This window comes from Pseudophryne corroboree, chromosome 3 (genome assembly GCF_028390025.1).
Source record: "Pseudophryne corroboree isolate aPseCor3 chromosome 3, aPseCor3.hap2, whole genome shotgun sequence".
Classification (NCBI taxonomy): domain Eukaryota; kingdom Metazoa; phylum Chordata; class Amphibia; order Anura; family Myobatrachidae; genus Pseudophryne; species Pseudophryne corroboree.
In genome coordinates, this window is record NC_086446.1 from 284295703 (window position 1) to 284315245 (window position 19543).

Here is a 19543-nt window from a genome sequence, read left to right on the forward strand (position 1 = left end):
AACATCATATCCCCGCTGGTTAGTAGTGAAATTTGTTGTGACTGCAATAGGAGGAAATTGGGGTTGGTAAGGTATGGTAATGGTATGTCATTCTTTTCTGAGATAGGGGTTGCGGTGACGAGGGATAACAACAAAATGTTAGCATTATATAGTTTTATAACTTAATATGATACATTTCTTGCAGTGATGGTAGAGGGCATTCTAAAACATTGGCTATAGCTAAGATGTGCTGAGGTAATGGGCTGATGAGTCGCACACAAGTCACAATGCACACGGATCCCGCAGATGTCAGTACACTGCGCATGCGCCAAAGAAAATAATCAGCTTCTATACATGCACCAGATCAGACATCTGCACACGGATGGAGACCGCTAATGCATATGGATTAATACGTCTGTTGATGGACCACACTCTCTGTGAAATGGGCATGTATGGGCAGTAACCGGGAGGTGACCATGTGATTCACACCAACGTCTTCTGTCTCCAGGGAGTGTCATGTGTGTTGTGGGGCTGTAAGGCTATTTCCTTGCATGATTGCAGCGTGCAGACAGTCCCGATACTAATGGTGACTGCTGTAACTGTGGAAGTAAGAACAGTGGGCAGGACAGGCTTCCACGTGCACAGATCTTTAATATACAAAGGCAGATTCTTGCATTCCCATAAATTCACATAAACTACCGGTAGTAAGCAAGCTTGCACGGCCATATGGAAAAGTGGCCACAGAGGCGTTGGACAAGGCCTAAAATACATTGTTCAGTACAATAGCTATAACTCAGAATCAGGCCTAAAGTACATTGGATAGTATAGTAACTATGAAAAAAATTTCAATAACTAGTTTTATGATCAGTGATGGAAATTTGGACTACTGTGGTTGGTTGAGAAATTGCTGATGTCATTATTATTGGTCACGTAACGTTGCTGTCTGCACTATGGAGTGCGACAACAAGAACTGAAGAAAAGATCTGCACTCTCAAATATCCAGTAAATTGACTGCAGTGAGGGAGAAAACCTCACTTAAATACCCCAATGTATGTCATGAGGGATTCCTCGTACGTATCTCCTGGGGGTGCTACCTAGGACAACCAAACTAGCATACAGTACAAAAGAGAGAATGGGGTTGTACTAATAAGGTGCACAGAGAAATGTAATAAAATATAACTTTTATTTATTAATAAAAAAACGATATTCGGTCAACATGCGAAATATAGAGGTAAAAAGAATAGAGATTCAAGAATGTGCTCTAAGATAGGAAAGTGATGAAGATTAAAAATTCATCCGCTCCGATGATTGCATTGGCTATTATATATATTAATATATTTATGTGTGTACCACAAAAAATGTTTTAATAAACAAATGAACGCTGATGTGTCTCTTCTGATTCGAACAACTGTGGCTATCTGATATTCTTTTGTTGGTTAATAAATATCATGTACTACCAGTCTATGCACCCTTCACCAATCACACAGAAATGAAATATCCAGCTATTGGGTCATAGTATGAATAAAGTTGCAATTGTGCAGTGTGTTTAGATGTCAATTACTCCGTAAATGGGTGAGCTACAATTGTGAAAATGAGCTTGGAAGACAGATGTGCTGACTATATTTGCTGCTCATACCCCATATTTGCCTGGCACAGTCAAAAAATGTCACTATCTGTTGTGTGGGGACTGCCTTTAGGAAACGAGGTATCCGTATCCTAAGTCCCGTGACGGGAGGATGACAACACTACAGTATTGTAAAATAATCGATATTAATTGTCGTGTGTTGCCATACTGATAACAGTTCAACTGAGTTGTCCCTCATGCATTTTAATATGGTGTACGATTGAGACTGTGCTTTGATGACATGGAGGTGGCAGCGCTGCAGCAATGTCCCACTTCACCCGTATATAGTTGGTAAGTATTGCCTCATATGTCCTGATTTAATACATTGACCTCTAGAGCATCCAAAGTATAAGATGCTATGAGTGGTAGCGCTGTTTATTGGCAATAGGACAGTACCTATACTACAACAGCTGTAATTAATTAACTGATCCAATATTCCTGTATTGACCCTGTAGCAGTCATCTGTTCTGACACAATACAAGCCAATTTTATTGTGAGATAGAATGAGTTAAGCACGACTTTTTTGTTGTGAGTAGAACTATGCTACAACGATTACACCAACGTTTGTCCTATTAACGGGGATTCCCGTCCTGGTCGTGCTGTGATTCTCAATCTCTAATACATTCGAGATACAAGCTACTGTTGAAAAGAGTGCTAAGGTTTACAAATAACCTGGATGTTAGTACTGCATCAGCATATAGTTGATCAGCATTTGTACGATCGGCGGGTGTTCCCGTACTAGTCGTGCAGTACTGATTGCCAACAATTAGAATATATGATTTACATGCTGCTGCTAGTGAAGGTGTTACTGGTTTATATGTCCTGAATTAATAAATTGACCTCTAGAGCATCCAAAGTATAAGATGCTATGAGTGGTAGCGCTGTTTGTTGGCAATAGGAAAGTACCTATGCCACAACGGCTGTAATTAATTAATTGATCCAATTATCAGATATTCCTATATTGACCATGTAACAGTCATCTGTTCTGACACAATACAGGGCAACTTTTTTGAGGGATAGAATGAGTTAAGCACGACTTTTTTGTTGTAAGTAGAACTATGCTACAACGATTACACCAACATTTGTCCTATTGACGGGGATTCCCGTCCTGGCCGTGCTGTGATTCTCAATCTCTGATACATTCAAGATACAAGCTACTGCTAAAAAGAGTGCTATGGTTTGCAAATAAACTGGGAGTTAGTACTGCATCAGCATGTAGTTGATCAGCATTGGTCCGATCTGCGGGTATTCCCGTGCTAGCCGTGCAGTACTGATTGCCAACAGTTAGAATATATAATTTACATGCTGCTGCTAGTGAAGATGTTACTGCAGCGTTTTTCAACTGCTGTGCCGCGGCACACTAGTGTGCCGCCAGCGGTTGTCAGGTGTGCCGCAGCCTGCCGTTCACGCGGTTCACCGGCCACCAGAGATGCCCTGCACAGTGCGCCGCCGCACGCCGACAGTGCTCTGCCGCCGTCAGCCTGCGATACATGGATCCTTCTCCTGTCGTCGTGCACGGCCAGCACAGTCAGCTTTCCTGCTGCCCAGTCCGTGACCTATGGTGACGTGCTGATAGGTCACTCATACTACGTCTCATTCCCGCTGCGCTTGGTGCTGGTGTATGCTGCAGCGTGCGGACTGCCCTGTCCTAATCCTACTACAGCTCTGATATACAGCACTTCGGGCTGACATTACAGTGGGGGCTGTGAGTAGTATACTACAGGTTGGGTATCCCTTATCCAAAATGCTTGGGACCAGAAGTATTTTGGATATCGGATTTTTCCGTATTTTGGAATAATTGCATACCATAATGAGATATCATGGCGATGGGACCTAAATCTAAGCACAGAATGCATTTATGTTACATATACACCTTATACACACAGCCTGAAGGTAATTTTAGCCAATATTTTTAATAATTTTGTGCATTAAACAAAGTGTGTGTACATTCACACAATTCATTTATGTTTCATATACACCTTATATACACAGCCTGAAGGTCATTCAATACAATATTTTTAATAACTTTGTGTATTAAACAAAGTTTGTGTACATTGAGCCATCAGAAAACAAAGGTTTCACTATCTCACTCAAAAAATTCCGTATTTCGGAATATTCCGTATTTCGGAATATTTGGATATGGGATACTCAACCTGTATTACAGGGAAGGAGGGGGCAGTATGTGTACCATTACTGTGGGGGCTGTGAGGGGTGCAGTGTGTGTGCCACTACTGTGTGTGTGTTTGTGTGTGGGGGGGGGGGAAATGTGGAATTATTGTGGGGCCCAGTGTGTTCGATAAATGTTGAGGCCAATGTATTTGATATCTGTGGGGACATATGTTGTTTTTTTTCCCCCATGGGTAAAGATAGTGTGCCTTGGGAATTTTAAAGTCTTGTTAGGCGTGCCACGAGTCGTGAAAGGTTGAAAATCACCGTGTAACTGGTTAAAATAACAATTAACATGGATGTCAGAGCTGCAACGGTTTCTAATTGATCAGCATTTGTCCGATCCACGGGGTATTCTCGTGATCACCGTGCAGTAATCTGACAACCGCGGGTACACATGACATGAAATTTATCAATGTAAGAGCATCGGAGCAGAAGTGGGTGCCGATGCGCGCATTTCGCATACAGCTTTTTCGAGGCTTTACCCGAGTGTCTGCCCTGACAGGCTATTTATTAGTTTGAACGGGCCAATCCCGAGCAATCTCATAGTCACATGACCGACTGCTCTAATTCACGGTCATCACTGCACTGATTATTCTTGTGCAGACATATTCAATCTGTCATTAATTAACCTAACTACGAGATCCTATGTGGTACTGATAGTACCCATACATGTATTGTGATGAAAGTGCTTCACTTTCAGTGTACTGTCATATCCTGCTTCGTTATTACCCGTGTGAATTTTTAATGAAAAGGGACAATGATGCTATAGAGCTCCATAATGGTTGCCCAATCCCTCTGGTGCCATGTTTAACCCATTGTGAATTGTGACTTCCCACTGTCCATAATATATGTTAAGATAGGGAAATGCTATATATTTATCTGATGTTTTTGAACCCAGCTTGTAGCTGTACGGCCGTTAATAAGGGTTCCTCATAGCCTTAAAAATTCCCCTCTGTCACCCCCTTTAAGGGAGATCCCTCACACTGGTAAGTGCTATGCATTAATATTAAAAGTGAAATACAATGAATGCCCGAATGCTACACTGTCCTAACTGTTGGGGCCACCTGTCGTGTGATTCTTCTTCTGAGCGATCTGGATTGTTACAATAAATATTGATTGTCCTACCCCTACACTGCATAATATCCTGTAGGAATCATTAATGATAAATAAGTAGTGACCCTATGGCCTCTACATTGTGCATCTAAATATTTTGCACCACGTGAAGAATTTGAATAGGTTGGTAAGTGATCAATATTCGAAACAATCTAAAAGTGCTAATTCTCATGTGTCATACTCCCACTGATCTTTTAAAACGGCCGTGTATCTTTTTTCGATACGCAAATCAAAATAGTTCTCTTTAACCCTAATTAATTATTGAGAGTGAACCGCCGATGATGCTACTGAGCTACTGTGCAACCTAATAATGATGTGAATTCCATGTGATCTAATTGAAGCTAGTGGTGCGTGACAATCTAAGCCTATACTGAAAGATAGTGTATGGGAATAAATGCGGAGTGAAAAGAAATGTTTCACCTGATTTGGTGAGGACACCCCTCACTAACGAGAGGTCAGTGTGTGACAATATAATGTGATAATCCAAGATAAATTAAAATGTTTGCTAGGTCAAGTGCCATGAAGTGTTGAATAAAACAGAAAAAAGTGAGTGAAAGGGGGTGAGAAAAATATGTGTCAAAATTCATGTGACTAAAGTGCAAAACTAATGTTGGCGCATTGAACATGATTGTGTCGTCCTGCCTACTGGTGACATGCCCTTTTGGATCACGTGTAGTCTGACCCTAATAAACATTGGGAGCATGCTTCGGATGCCGTGATATGGTAGGTACTGATAATCCAATCCTTGAGAGATAGGCTTGGCATTTTAATTCTGCCTCCTCCCAAAAAGCCCACTTTAACAGAGAGGTCTGCTGTTATTATTACAATGATGTTATTGACGCTGTTGATTTAATGCTGCTGGTATCCAAAGATAATACCAGCCACTCTAAGTACGCCACCCTGATAACACAATTGTACTGTGAGGAATCCTGAGCAGGCTAAATCTTCTCATATGTATTGGGACCCTGGGGTTATAAATTACCCTCTAAATGATAGGGGTATAATAAAGTTACTAATTCTGTCCTCACTTTATCATTTTATATCTATCTCTCAAGGATTGGATTATCAGTACCTACCATATCACGGCATCCGAAGCATGCTCCCAATGTTTATTAGGGTCAGACTACACGTGATCCAAAAGGGCATGTCACCAGTAGGCAGGACGAAACAATCATGTTCAATGCGCCAACATTAGTTTTGCACTTTAGTCACATGAATTTTGACACATATTTTTCTCACCCCCTTTCACTCACTTTTTTCTGTTTTATTCAACACTTCATGGCACTTGACCTAGCATACATTTTAATTTATCTTGGATTATCACATTATATTGTCACACACTGACCTCTCGTTAGTGAGGGGTGTCCTCACCAAATCAGGTGAAACATTTCTTTTCACTCCGCATTTATTCCCATACACTATCTTTCAGTATAGGCTTAGATTGTCACGCACCACTAGCTTCAATTAGATCACATGGAATTCACATCATTATTAGGTTGCACAGTAGCTCAGTAGCATCATCGGCGGTTCACTCTCAATAATTAATTAGGGTTAAAGAGAACTATTTTGATTTGCGTATCGAAAAAAGATACACGGCCGTCTTAAAAGAGCAGTGGGAGTATGACACATGAGAATTAGCACTTTTAGATTGTTTTGAATATTGATCACTTACCAACCTATTCGAATTCTTCACGTGGTGCAAAATATTTAGATGCACAATGTAGTGGCCATAGGGTCACTACTTATTTATCATTAATGATTCCTACAGGATATTATGCAGTGTAGGGGTAGGACAATCAATATTTATTGTAACAATCCAGATCGCTCAGAAGAAGAATCACACGACAGGTGGCCCCAACAGTTAGGACAGTGTAGCATTCGGGCATTCATTGTATTTCACTTTTAATATTAATGCATAGCACTTACCAGTGTGAGGGATCTCCCTTAAAGGGGGTGACAGAGGGGAATTTTTAAAGCTATGAGGAACCATTATTAACGGCCGTACAGCTACAAGCTGGGTTCAAAAACATCAGATAAATATATAGCATTTCCCTATCTTAACATATATTATGGACAGTGGGAAGTCACAATTCACAATGGGTTAAACATGGCACCAGAGGGATTGGGCAACCATTATGGAGCTCTATAGCATCATTGTCCCTTTCCATTAAAAATTCACACGGGTAATAACGAAGCAGGATATGACAGTACACTGAAAGTGAAGCACTTTCATCACAATACATGTATGGGTACTATCAGTACCACATAGGATCTCGTAGTTAGGTTAATTAATGACAGATTGAATATGTCTGGACAAGAATAATCAGTGCAGTGATGGCCGTGAATTAGAACAGTCGGTCATGTGACTATGAGATTGCTCGGGATTGGCCCGTTCAAACTAATAAATAGCCTGTCAGGGCAGACACTCGGGTTAAGCCTAGAAAAAGCTGTATGCGAAATGCGCGCATCGGCACCCACTTCTGCTCCGATGCTCTTACATTGATAAATTTCATGTCATGTGTACCCGCGGTTGTCAGATTACTGCACGGTGATCACGAGAATACCCCGTGGATCGGACAAATGCTGATCAATTAGAAACCGTTGCAGCTCTGACATCCATGTTAATTGTTATTTTAACCAGTAACATCTTCACTAGCAGCAGCATGTAAATTATATATTCTAACTGTTGGCAATCAGTACTGCACGGCTAGCACGGGAATACCCGCTGATCGGACCAATGCTGATCAACTACATGCTGATGCAGTACTAACTCCCAGTTTATTTGCAAACCATAGCACTCTTTTTAGCAGTAGCTTGTATCTTGAATGTATCAGAGATTGAGAATCACAGCACGGCCAGGACGGGAATCCCCGTTAATAGGACAAACGTTGGTGTAATCGTTGTAGCATAGTTCTACTCACAACAAAAAAGTCGTGCTTAACTCATTCTATCTCACAATAAAATTGGCTTGTATTGTGTCAGAACAGATGACTGCTACAGGGTCAATACAGGAATATTGGATCAGTTAATTAATTACAGCTGTTGTAGTATAGGTACTGTCCTATTGCCAATAAACAGCGCTACCACTCATAGCATCTTATACTTTGGATGCTCTAGAGGTCAATGTATTAAATCAGGACATATGAGGCAATACTTACCAACTATATACGGGGTAAGTGGGACATTGCTGCAGCGCTGCCGCCTCCATGTCATCAAAGCACAGTCTCAATCGTACACCATATTAAAATGCATGAGGGACAACTCAGTTGAACTGTTATCAGTATGGCAACACACGACAATTAATATCGATTATTTTACAATACTGTAGTGTTGTCATCCTCCCGTCACGGGACTTAGGATACGGATACCTCGTTTCCTAAAGGCTGTCCCCACACAACAGATAGTGACTTTTTTTGACTGTGCCAGGCAAATATGGGGTATGAGCAGCAAATATAGTCAGCACATCTGTCTTCCAAGCTCATTTTCACAATTGTAGCTCACCCATTTACGGAGTAATTGACATCTAGACACACTGCACAATTGCAACTTTATTCATACTATGACCCAATAGCTGGATATTTCATTTCTGTGTGATTGGTGAAGGGTGCATAGACTGGTAGTACATGATATTTATTAACCAACAAAAGAATATCAGATAGCCACAGTTGTTCGAATCAGAAGAGACACATCAGCGTTCATTTGTTTATTAAAACATTTTTTGTGGTACACACATAAATATATTAATATATATAATAGCCAATGCAATCATCGGAGCGGATGAATTTTTAATCTTCATCACTTTCCTATCTTAGAGCACATTCTTGAATCTCTATTCTTTTTACCTCTATATTTCGCAAGTTGACCGAATATCGTTATTTTATTAATAAATAAAAGTTATATTTTATTATATTTTATTACATTTCTCTGTGCACCTTATTAGTACAACCCCATTCTCTCTTTTGTACTGTATGCACTATGGAGTGCAATGGGATTCTGTTATTTGCATTCCTTAGAAGGCCATTCAGACTTGCAAGCGACAAGTCTCCATTGTACTGTCTCAGTAGCACACAACTGTTCATTTCATCTGTAGTTCTCTTGGCAGTAACAGGAAAGTATAAAATGGAAGGTAACTTTACTCCCGCCCCGCCACCAAATACTATCTCTCCATTTAAAAGTACATATTCCTGACTCATCAGTATGACGCTGGAAGGCCCGTACCATTCCTCAGTTATCAGATCCTATAAACCCAGTTATAAAAAGAGTGGGCACTGTGCCAGCAGTAATGACTTTGTAAAGCAGGACTTCTACGACCCAAACAAGGCCTTTAAATCAGTCAGCAATGAACCGGCTTTAATAGATTATTCCTGAGTTACTAAATTAAGGTGGTTAAAGTCGTTTCACTTTTTAAGACAGTCAGGTTTATGGGGTCACAATTTCAGCTGAATGAAACAAATGATGCGCCAGATATCTTGCTCTATTGTGCTTAATATATAAATATAATATTTTTAAGAATCAATTTGTTTTTATTTATAAAGCACATGTGGGAGCAATAACAATATGATTACAGACTTGCCAACTATGCTTTTGCATGGGAATTGCATGCTTCCGGAATGTCAGAGAGACTCCCAGATTTTGGCTTCTCCCTGTATCGTGGGAGATCAGGGAACCCTCCTAAAGCCCAAGTGAAGTGGACAGGGCTTAGTGATGTAATGCACTATGAATCATGTAATTGTAGACACGCGTTCCCATGGCTTGCTGCTATACATGGAGGGCCATAATGACACGAATCGCATCGCCATGCCACCTGTACGTGCCACTTCACAAAAGTCAGCAAGTACAGAGATAGCTATTTAACAAGCATTATGATGCTGCAATACCAGTTTGGCTTTGCTATTCTGCGTTCATAATCCTTAAATGACCAATTCAGTCAAAACTAAGGCTTTTTTTTTTTAAATAACTAATCTGCTTTTGTGCAGCTTCATTGCAAATGTGTGAGTTGGCTCGGTGAGACTGGTCCAACAAAATGCAAAGTCAGCTGTTAGCTCTGGGCCTCCCTGGGCCTGTATCACCAGGAAAATGTGTTGCTCAGCTGCCTCAGTGAGATTTTCTGTGAAATTGCAGTAGTAACTCAAAGTGTCTGTAATATTCAGTACTTTCTACCATAAATAATCACTGCTTTAGGGGGGAATTTAATTAGCCGCTGTAAATTACTGCAGCCAATTGATCCATCGGGGGCCATCCAATTAGCTCCGAAAGCTGTCACTATTAAGGATTTTTTTATCCACCCGATAAATGACCTGTTTTCGCAATCGCATCTGTGAAAAGCCATGGGTTCGGAAACTAATCAGGCTGCAGTTGATTTTCCCCAACAAAATATCAGGCAAAAAATTGTGGCAAGGCCTGTTTTTCTTTTGTTCGTCCAAAAAATTTTCAGCCCCAACTGAATTCCCCCCTTAGTCTTCTCAATCAGTGACACTGTTTACAAACTCTAAACTGTATGACACTAAAACCAAGCAAGTCTCCTCTAATCCGCAGAAATACTAACAATATACATTTTCAACAGCTTTCCACCTCTCTGCAACAACTGCTCTCACCAATCTCTACATTTACCTCACCTGACACCGCTGTATCCCACCTGTACCAGACTCTTGAGAGGGCCCTTAATGAAGTGGCTCCAGCTACCCATCACACTCTATGTAGACTTAGATGCCTACCGTGGCACTCTAAATCAACATGACACCCACAAAAACTGTATGTAAAGAACGTCAGTGGGGTAAATCTCGGAATCCGAGTGACTTTCTTTCATATAAGACTACCTACCATTGCTATCGTCAGGCCCTGGATACTGCCAAACAAACATATTTCCAGTCTCTAATCTCTCCACAAGCGACTTTTTAATACTTTTAAATCACTTCTTTGCCCTCCCTCACCTCCCCCACTAGCTACTATCCATGCACAAGGACTTGCTTCCTACTTCAAGAATAAGATTGATAAAATCCAAGATGAAATGGTATGCTCTAACTCAGCCAGTGACCTGCTCAATCCCCTTCCTGAACCCTCTGGCACTTTCTTTTCATTTGATCCCACAAGTGAAGATGAAGTATCAACACTCTTTTCATCCTCCTACTCCACTACCTCTCCTCTTGATCCTATACCCTCACAAGTCAGTAAAACTTTGTCTACTGTGCTTATCCCAACCTTAACTAAAATCTGTAATCTCTGTCTCTCTACTGGTATCTTTCCTTCTCTGTTTAAGCATGCAGTGATCAGGGGCGTAGGGAGGGTAGTTCCGGTGGAGCTCGAGCTCCAGGCGCCCAAGACAGTATAGGGCGCCGCAGCTCGACTCCGCCGGAACCGCTGCAGGCCGCTCGCAGCCGCAGCTGTCAGTCACTGACAGCTGACAGCTCGAGCAACAACTTTCTCCCTCCTCCGCTCACCTCCCCTACCCTCCGCGTCTTGGCTTGCATCTGACGTCATGCGTCACACGCACGGGCGTCTGACGTCATGACGTGAGTGACGTCGGATGGGCGGGGACGCGGCACTGGCCAGACTCAGAGGGACGGACTGGAGTCCATCCTGCTGTGCCTGGCTGAGAGTGAGACAATAGTGTGGGGCTGTGGGCGCCGGGCGGCACACTATATATAATTAATAATGCGTGCGTGCAGTATAATGGATGTTGCTGACTTACTGTAGAGCCATGCTAGGTTTTTCAAAAGTGTGTGTATGTATATATATATTATATTATATATATATATATATATATATATATATATTTAAAAAAAATATATATATATATTATATATATTTATTATAATATATATATATAATTAATATATGTATATATATATTCAGTAAAGGGGTGGGGGGCACCAAAACATACCTTGCTCCAGGCACCATGACACCTTGCTACACCTTTGGCAGTGATTACTCCCATTCTGAAAAAACACAATTCTAACCCAAACACTCTCTCTAACTACCGTCCCATCTCTCAGCTCCCATGTCTCTCCAAGCTACTGGAGAGACTTGCCTACACTCGCCTTACACACTTTCTTAACTCCCACAACTTACTGGACCCACTTCAGTCAGGCTTTCGTGCCCAACACTCCACAGAGATGGCACTGTCCAAAGTAGTGAATGATCTGGTCACTGCTAGATCAAAAGGTCATTATACACTTCTTATTCTTCTAGATTTCTCTGCTGCTTTTGACACTGTTGACCACTCTCTTCTCATACAAACACTAAAATCCCTAGGTCTTCAGGACACAGCCCTTGGTTCTCATCCTACCTATCTAATCGCTCTTTCAGTGTTCACTTCTCTGATTCTATTTCCTCTTTTCTACCTCTCATCAGTTGGAGTAACGCAAGGCTCAGTCTTAGGTCCTCTGCTTTTCTCAATCTATACTTCATCTCTCGGTAAACTAATCAGCTCCTTCGAATTTCAGTATCATTTGTACGCTGATGATACTCAAATCTACCTATCCACCCCAGATTTATCACCATCTGTATTGGTCCGTGTCACTGAATTCCTGTCTGCCATCCCATCTTGGATGTCATCTCGCAACCTTAAACTCAACATTTCCAAAACAGAGTTAATATTTTCGCGCCAGCCAAGAGTAGTTACCAACCTGATATCTCCATAACTGTTGACAATGCGCTTATTCACCCTACCACACAGCTCGCTGCATAGGTGTCATCCTTGACTCTGAACTGTCCTTTGTTCCACACATTCAATCTGTCTCCAAATCATGTTACATGCATCTAAAAAACATATCCAAAATACGTCCTTATCTTACACAAGACACTGCAAAAACTCTAATACACTCATCATCTCCCGCATTGATTATTGCAATAGTCTCCTTACTGGTCTTCCCAAACATAGGCTCTCACCACTACAATCCATTTTGAATGCAGCTGGGAGACTAATCTTCCCCGCTAGATGTTCATCGTCTGCAGATCCGCTCTGTCAGTCCCTCCATTGGTTACCGGTATTCTACAGTATTAAATATAAAATACTTTTACTTACATACAAGGCTATTAACCAAACTGCACCAACATACATTTCTTCATTCATCTCAAAATATCTCCCTACCAGACATCTCCGCTCTGCAGAAGATCTGTGTTTCTCACCCACACGTATTACTTGTTCACACTCAAAATTACAGGACTTTATCCGGGCTTCACCCACTCTGTGGAATGCCCTCCCATGCACAATAAGACTAACCTCTAGTCTCCAAACCTTTAAACGTTCCCTGAAAACTCACCTCTTTAGACAAGCCTACCAAATTCCAAACCCACCAACATAACCTTCAGTGCTTCCCTATCTAATTACATCCTCTCTGTACAGTACACATAACCTCACATATTTTGTCGTTCTTTACTCTCACTCCCTCCTGACCCTTGGCCAACAATACTGGGTGATCATATCATACAACCCATTAAGAACCTAGCAATCTGGTGGACCATTATGCAATAGGTAGCATCTATCCTTGTGTATCTATGCCTATTTCCCTACAGATTGTAAGCTTGCGAGCAGGGCCTTCCTACCTCTATGTCTGTCTCTTTTTGTCCAGTTTTGTTCTATTACTGTTGTTCTAATTGTAAAGCGCAACGGAATATGCTGTGCTATATAAGAAACTGTTTATAATAAATAAGATGTTACTCACCGGTAAATCTATTTCTCGTAGTCCGTAGTGGATGCTGGGACTCCGTAAGGACCATGGGGAATAGCGGCTCCGCAGGAGACTGGGCACAACTAAAGAAAGCTTTAGGACTACCTGGTGTGCACTGGCTCCTCCCACTATGACCCTCCTCCAGACCTCAGTTAGGATACTGTGCCCGGAAGAGCTGACACAATAAGGAAGGATTTTGAATCCCTTGTAAGACTAATACCAGCCACACCAATCACACCGTATAACTCGTGATACTATACCCAGTTAACAGTATGAAATATAACTGAGCCTCTCAAGAGATGGCTCAACAATAACCCTTTAGTTAGGCAATAACTATAAACAAGTATTGCAGACAATCCGCACTTGGGATGGGCGCCCAGCATCCACTACGGACTACGAGAAATAGATTTACCGGTGAGTAAAATCTTATTTTCTCTGACGTCCTAAGTGGATGCTGGGACTCCGTAAGGACCATGGGGATTATACCAAAGCTCCCAAACGGGCGGGAGAGTGCGGATGACTCTGCAGCACCGAATGAGCAAACTCTAGGTCCTCCTCAGCCAGGGTATCAAACTTGTAGACTCTTGCAAAAATGTTTGAACCCGACCAAGTAACAGCTCGGCAAAGTTGTAAAGCCGAGACCCCTCGGGCAGCCGCCCAAGAAGAGCCCACTTTCCTCGTGGAATGGGCTTTTACAGATTTAGGGTGCGGCAGTCCAGCCGCAGAATGTGCAAGTTGAATCGTGCTATAGATCCAGCGAGCAATAGTCTGCTTAGAAGCAGGAACACCCAGCTTGTTGGGTGCATACAGGATAAATAGCGAGTCAGTTTTCCTGACTCCAGCCATCCTGGAAACATATACTTTTCAGGGCCCTGACTACGTCCAGTAACTTGAAATCCTCCAAGTCCCAAGTAGCCGCAGGCACCACAATAGGTTGGTTCACATGAAAAACTGATACCACCTTAGGAAGGAATTGGGAACGAGTCCTCAATTCCGCCTTATCCATATAAAATACAGATAAGGGCTTTTGTATGACAAAGCCGCCAATTCTGGTACACGCCTGGCCGACGCCAAGGCCCACAGCATGACCACTTTCCACGTGAGGTATTGTAGCTCCACGGATTTAAGTGGCTCAACCCAATGCGACTTCAGGAAATCCAACACCACATTGAGATCCCACGGTGCACTTGAGGCACAAACAGGGGCTGACAATGCAGCACTCCCTTAACAAAAGTCTGAACTTCAGGCAGTGAAGCCAGTTCTATTTTGGAAGAAAATCGATAGAGCCGAAATCTGGACCTTAATGGAACCCAATTTTAGGCCCATAGTCACCTCTGACTGTAGGAAGTGCAGAAATCGACCTAGCTGAAATTCCTCCTTTGGGGCCTTCCTGGCCTCACAGCACGCAACATATTTCCGCCATATGCGGTGATAATGGTTTGTGTTCACTTCTTTCCTAGCTTTAAATAGCGTAGGGATAACTTCCTCCGGAATGCCCTTTTCCTTCAGGATCTGGCGTTCAACCGCCATGCCGTCAAACGCAGCCGTGGTACGTCTTGGAACAGACAGGCCCCCTGCTGCAGCAGGTCCTGTCTGAGCGGCAGAGGCCATGGGTCCTCTGAGATCATTTCTTGCAGTTCAGGGTACCAAGCTCTTCTTGGCCAACCCGGAACAATGAGTATAGTTCTTACTCCTCTCCTTCTTATTATTCTCATTACCCTGGGTAAGAGAGGCAGAGAAGGGAACACATACACCGACTGGTACACCCACGGTGTTACCAGAGCGTCCACAGCTATCGCCTGTGGGTCCCTTGACATGGCGCAATATCTTTGTAGTTTTTTGTTGAGGCGGGACGCCATCATGTCCACCTGTGGCCTTTCCCAACGGTGTACAATCGTTTGGAAGACTTCTGGATGAAGTCCCCACTCTCCCGGGTGGAGGTCGTTCTTCTGAGAAAGTCTACTTCTCAGTTGTCCACTCCGGGAATGAACACTGCTGACAGTGCTAACACATGATTTTCCGCCCATCGGAGAATCCTTGTGGCTTCTGCCATCGCCATCCTGCTTCTTGTGCCGCCCTGTCGGTTTACATGAGCGACCGCCGTGATGTTGTCTGACTGGATCAGCACCGGCCGGTGTTGAAGCAGGGGTCTAGCCTGACTTAGGGCATTGTAAATGGCCCTTAGTTCCAGAATATTTATGTGTAGGGAAGTCTCCTGACTTTTCCATAGCCTTGGAAGTTTCTTCCCTGTGTGACTGCCCCCCAGCCTCGAAGGCTGGCATCCGTGGTCACCAGGACCCAGTCGTGTATGCCGAATCTGCGGCCCCCTAGAAGATGAGCACTCTGCAGCCACCACAACAGCGACACCCTGGCCCTTGGAGACAGGGTTATCCGCCGATGCATCTGAAGATGCGACCCGGACCACTTGTCCAACAGATCCCACTGGAAGATCCTTGCATGGGACCTGGCGAATGGAATTTCTTCGTAAGAAGCTACCATCTTTCCCAGGGCTCGCGTGCATTGATGCACCGACACCTGTATTTGTATTAGGAGGTCCTGTCTAGAGACGACAACTCCTTGGACTTCTCCTCCAGGAGAAACCCTTTTTATCCTGTTCTGTGTCCAGAACCATACCCAGGAACAGTAGACGCGTCGTAGGAACCAGCTGCGACTTTGGAATATTCAGAATCCAGCCGTGCTATTGTAGCACTTCCCGAGATAGTGCTACTCCGACGAACAACTGCTCCCTGGACCTCGCCTTTATAAGGAGATCGTCCAAGTACGGGATAATTATTTCGGCCATTACCTTGGTAAATACCTCGGTGCCGGGGACAGACCAACGGCAACGTCTGGAATTGGTAATGACAATCCTGTACCACAATTTTGAGGTACTCCTGGTGAAGAGGGTAAATAGGGACATGCAGGTAAGCATCCTTGATGTCCAGTGATACCATGAAATTCTCCAGGCTTGCAATAATCACCCTGAGCGATTCCATTTTGAACTTGAACCTTCGTATATAAGTGTTCAATGATTTCAATTTTAGAATGGGTCTCACCGAACCGTCTGGTTTCGGTACCACAACATTTTGGAATAGTAACCCCGGCCTTGTTGAAGGAGGGGTACCTTGATTTCACCTGCTGGAAGTACAGCTTGTGAATTGCCGCCAGTACTACCTCCCTTACTCCGAGGGCAGCAGGCAAGGCTGATGTGAGGTAACGGCGAGGGGGAGTCGCCTCGAACTCCAGCCTGTATCCCTGTGATACTACTTGCAGAACCTAGGGATCCACTTGTGGGCAAGCCCACTGGTCCCTGAAGTTCCCGAGATGCGCCCCCACCGCACCTGTCTCCACCTGTGGAGCCCCAGCGTCATGCGGTGGACTCAGAGGAAGCGGGGGAAGATTTTTGATCCTGGGAACTGGCTGTCTGGTGCAGCTTTTTCCTTCTTCCCTTGTCTCTGTGCAGAAAGGAAGCGCCTTTGACCCGCTTGCTTTTCTGAAGCCGAAAGGACTGTACCTGAAAATACGGTGCTTTCTTAGGCTGTGAGGAAACCTGAGGTAAAAAAATTTCTTCCCAGCTGTTGCTGTGGATACGAGGTCCCAGAGACCATCCCCAAACATTTCCTCACCCTTATAAGGCAGAATCTCCATGTGCCTTTTAAAGGCAGCATCACCTGTCCACTGCCGGGTTTCTAATACCCTCCTGGCAGAATGTACATTGCATTAATTCTGGATGCCAGCCGGCAAATATCCCTCTGTGCATCCTTCATATATAAGACGACGTCTTTAATATGCGCTATGTTAGCAAAATATTATTCCTGTCTAGGGTATTAATATTATCTGACAGGGTATCAGACCACGCTGCAGCAGCACTATTTATGCTGAGGCAATTGCAGGTCTCAGTATAGAACCTGAGTGTGTATATACAGACTTCAGGATAGCCTCCTGCTTTTTATCAGCAGGCTCCTTCAAGGTGGCCGTATCCTAAGACGGCAGTGCCACCTTTTTTTTTTACAAACGTGTGAGCGCCTTATCCACCCTAGGGGATATCTCCCAACGTGACCTATCCTCTGGCGGGAAAGGGTATGCCATCAGTAACTTTTTAGAAATTACCAGTGTCTTATCGGGGGAACCCACGCTTCTTTACACACTTCATTCACTCATCTGATGGGGGAACAAAACACTGGCTGCTTTTTCTCCCCAAAAATAAAACCCCTTTTATGTGGTACTTGGGTTCATGTCAGAAATGTGTAACACATTTTTCATTGCCGAGATCATGTAACGGATGTTCTTAGTGGATTGTGTATATATCTCAACCTCGTCGACACTGGAGTCAGACTCCGTGTCGACATCTGTGTCTGCCATCTGAGGTAACGGGCGTTTTTTGAGCCCCTGATGGCCTTTGAGACGCCTGGGCAGGCGCGGGCTGAGAAGTCGTCTGTCTCACAGCTGTTACGTCATCCAGCCTTTTATGTAAGGAGTTGACATTGTCGGTTAAATACCTTCCACCTATCCATCCACTCTGGTGTCGGCACCACAGGGGGCGACATCCCATTTATCGGCCTCTGCTCCGCCTCCACGTAACCTTCCTCATCCAACATGTCGACACAGCCGTACCGACACACCGCACACACACAGGGAATGCTCTGACTGAGGACAGGACCCCACAAAGTCCTTTGGGGAGACAGAGAGAGAGTATGCCAGCACACACCAGAGCGCTATATAATGCAGGGATTAACACTATAACTGAGTGATTTTTCCCCTGATAGCTGCTTGTATACATATATTGCGCCTAAATTTAGTGCCCACCCTCTCTTTTTAACCCTTTGAGCCTGAAAACTACAGGGGAGAGCCTGGGGAGCTGTCTTCCAGCTGCACTGTGAAGAAAAAATGGCGCCAGTGTGCTGAGGGAGATAGCCCCGCCCCTTTTTCCGCTGACTTTTCTCCCGCTTTTTTATGGATTCTGGCAGGGGTAATTTATCACATATATAGCCCTGGGACTATATATTGTGATGATTTGCCAGCCAAGGTGTCTTATATTGCCCTCAGGGCGCCCCCCCCCCCCCCAGCGCCCTGCACCCATCAGTGACCGGAGTGTGAGGTGTGCATGAGGAGCAATGGCGCACAGCTGCAGTGCTGTGCGCTACCTTGTTGAAGACAGAAGTCTTCTGCCGCCGATTTTCCGGAACACTTCTTGCTTCTGGCTCTGTAAGGGGGCCGGCGGCGCGGCTCCGGGAACGAACACCAAGGTCGGGTCCTGCGGTCGATCCCTCTGGAGATAATGGTGTCCAGTAGCCTAAGAAGCCCAAACTACCACCTGTTAGGTAGGTTCGCTTCTTCTCCCCTTAGTCCCTCGCTGCAGTGAGTCTGTTGCCAGCAGATCTCACTGTAAAATAAAAAACCTAAATATACTTTCTTTCTAGGAGCTCAGGAGAGCCCCTAGTGTGCATCCAGCTCAGCCGGGCACAAGATTCTAACTGAGGTCTGGAGGAGGGTCATAGTGGGAGGAGCCAGTGCACACCAGGTAGTCCTAAAGCTTTCTTTAGTTGTGCCCAGTCTCCTGTGCCCAGCCGCTATTCCCCATGGTCCTTACGGAGTCCCAGCATCCACTTAGGACGTCAGAGAAATAATAAATAAGAGAGAAGATTTAGGGGCCCATTTATCAACCCATATTTGTGGCTATTTCCCACAAAACACCCAGAGGGTAGCCACAAATATTAAGTATCATCAGAATGTCTGTAGGAGGGATTGCAGCAGATATTTCTGATACCTACTACGATCCCTCCATTCCTGCCAGCAGCCGCATCCCCCATAGGTTTCTATGGGGGAAGCAATGCTGCCAGATTTACCAATATCTAGAATGCAAAGCATTCCTGATATTGGCCTCTACAGCTACTGCCATCTTCAGATAGTGGTAGCACGTTGTAGCCTATGGGCTACAAATCGGGGATGTAGTTCCAGCAGGGTTCCCAAGGAACCCTCTGCCAGAAAT

The 19543-nt window shown here is 44.0% G+C and overlaps 1 protein-coding gene across 4 annotated transcripts in view; it reads left to right on the forward strand.

Moving 5' to 3' along the window:
• EEF1A2 (eukaryotic translation elongation factor 1 alpha 2) overlaps positions 1–19543 on the forward strand; it is a 71361-nt gene that overhangs the window by 20940 nt on the left and 30878 nt on the right. The gene's annotated exons all lie outside the window — the stretch shown is intronic.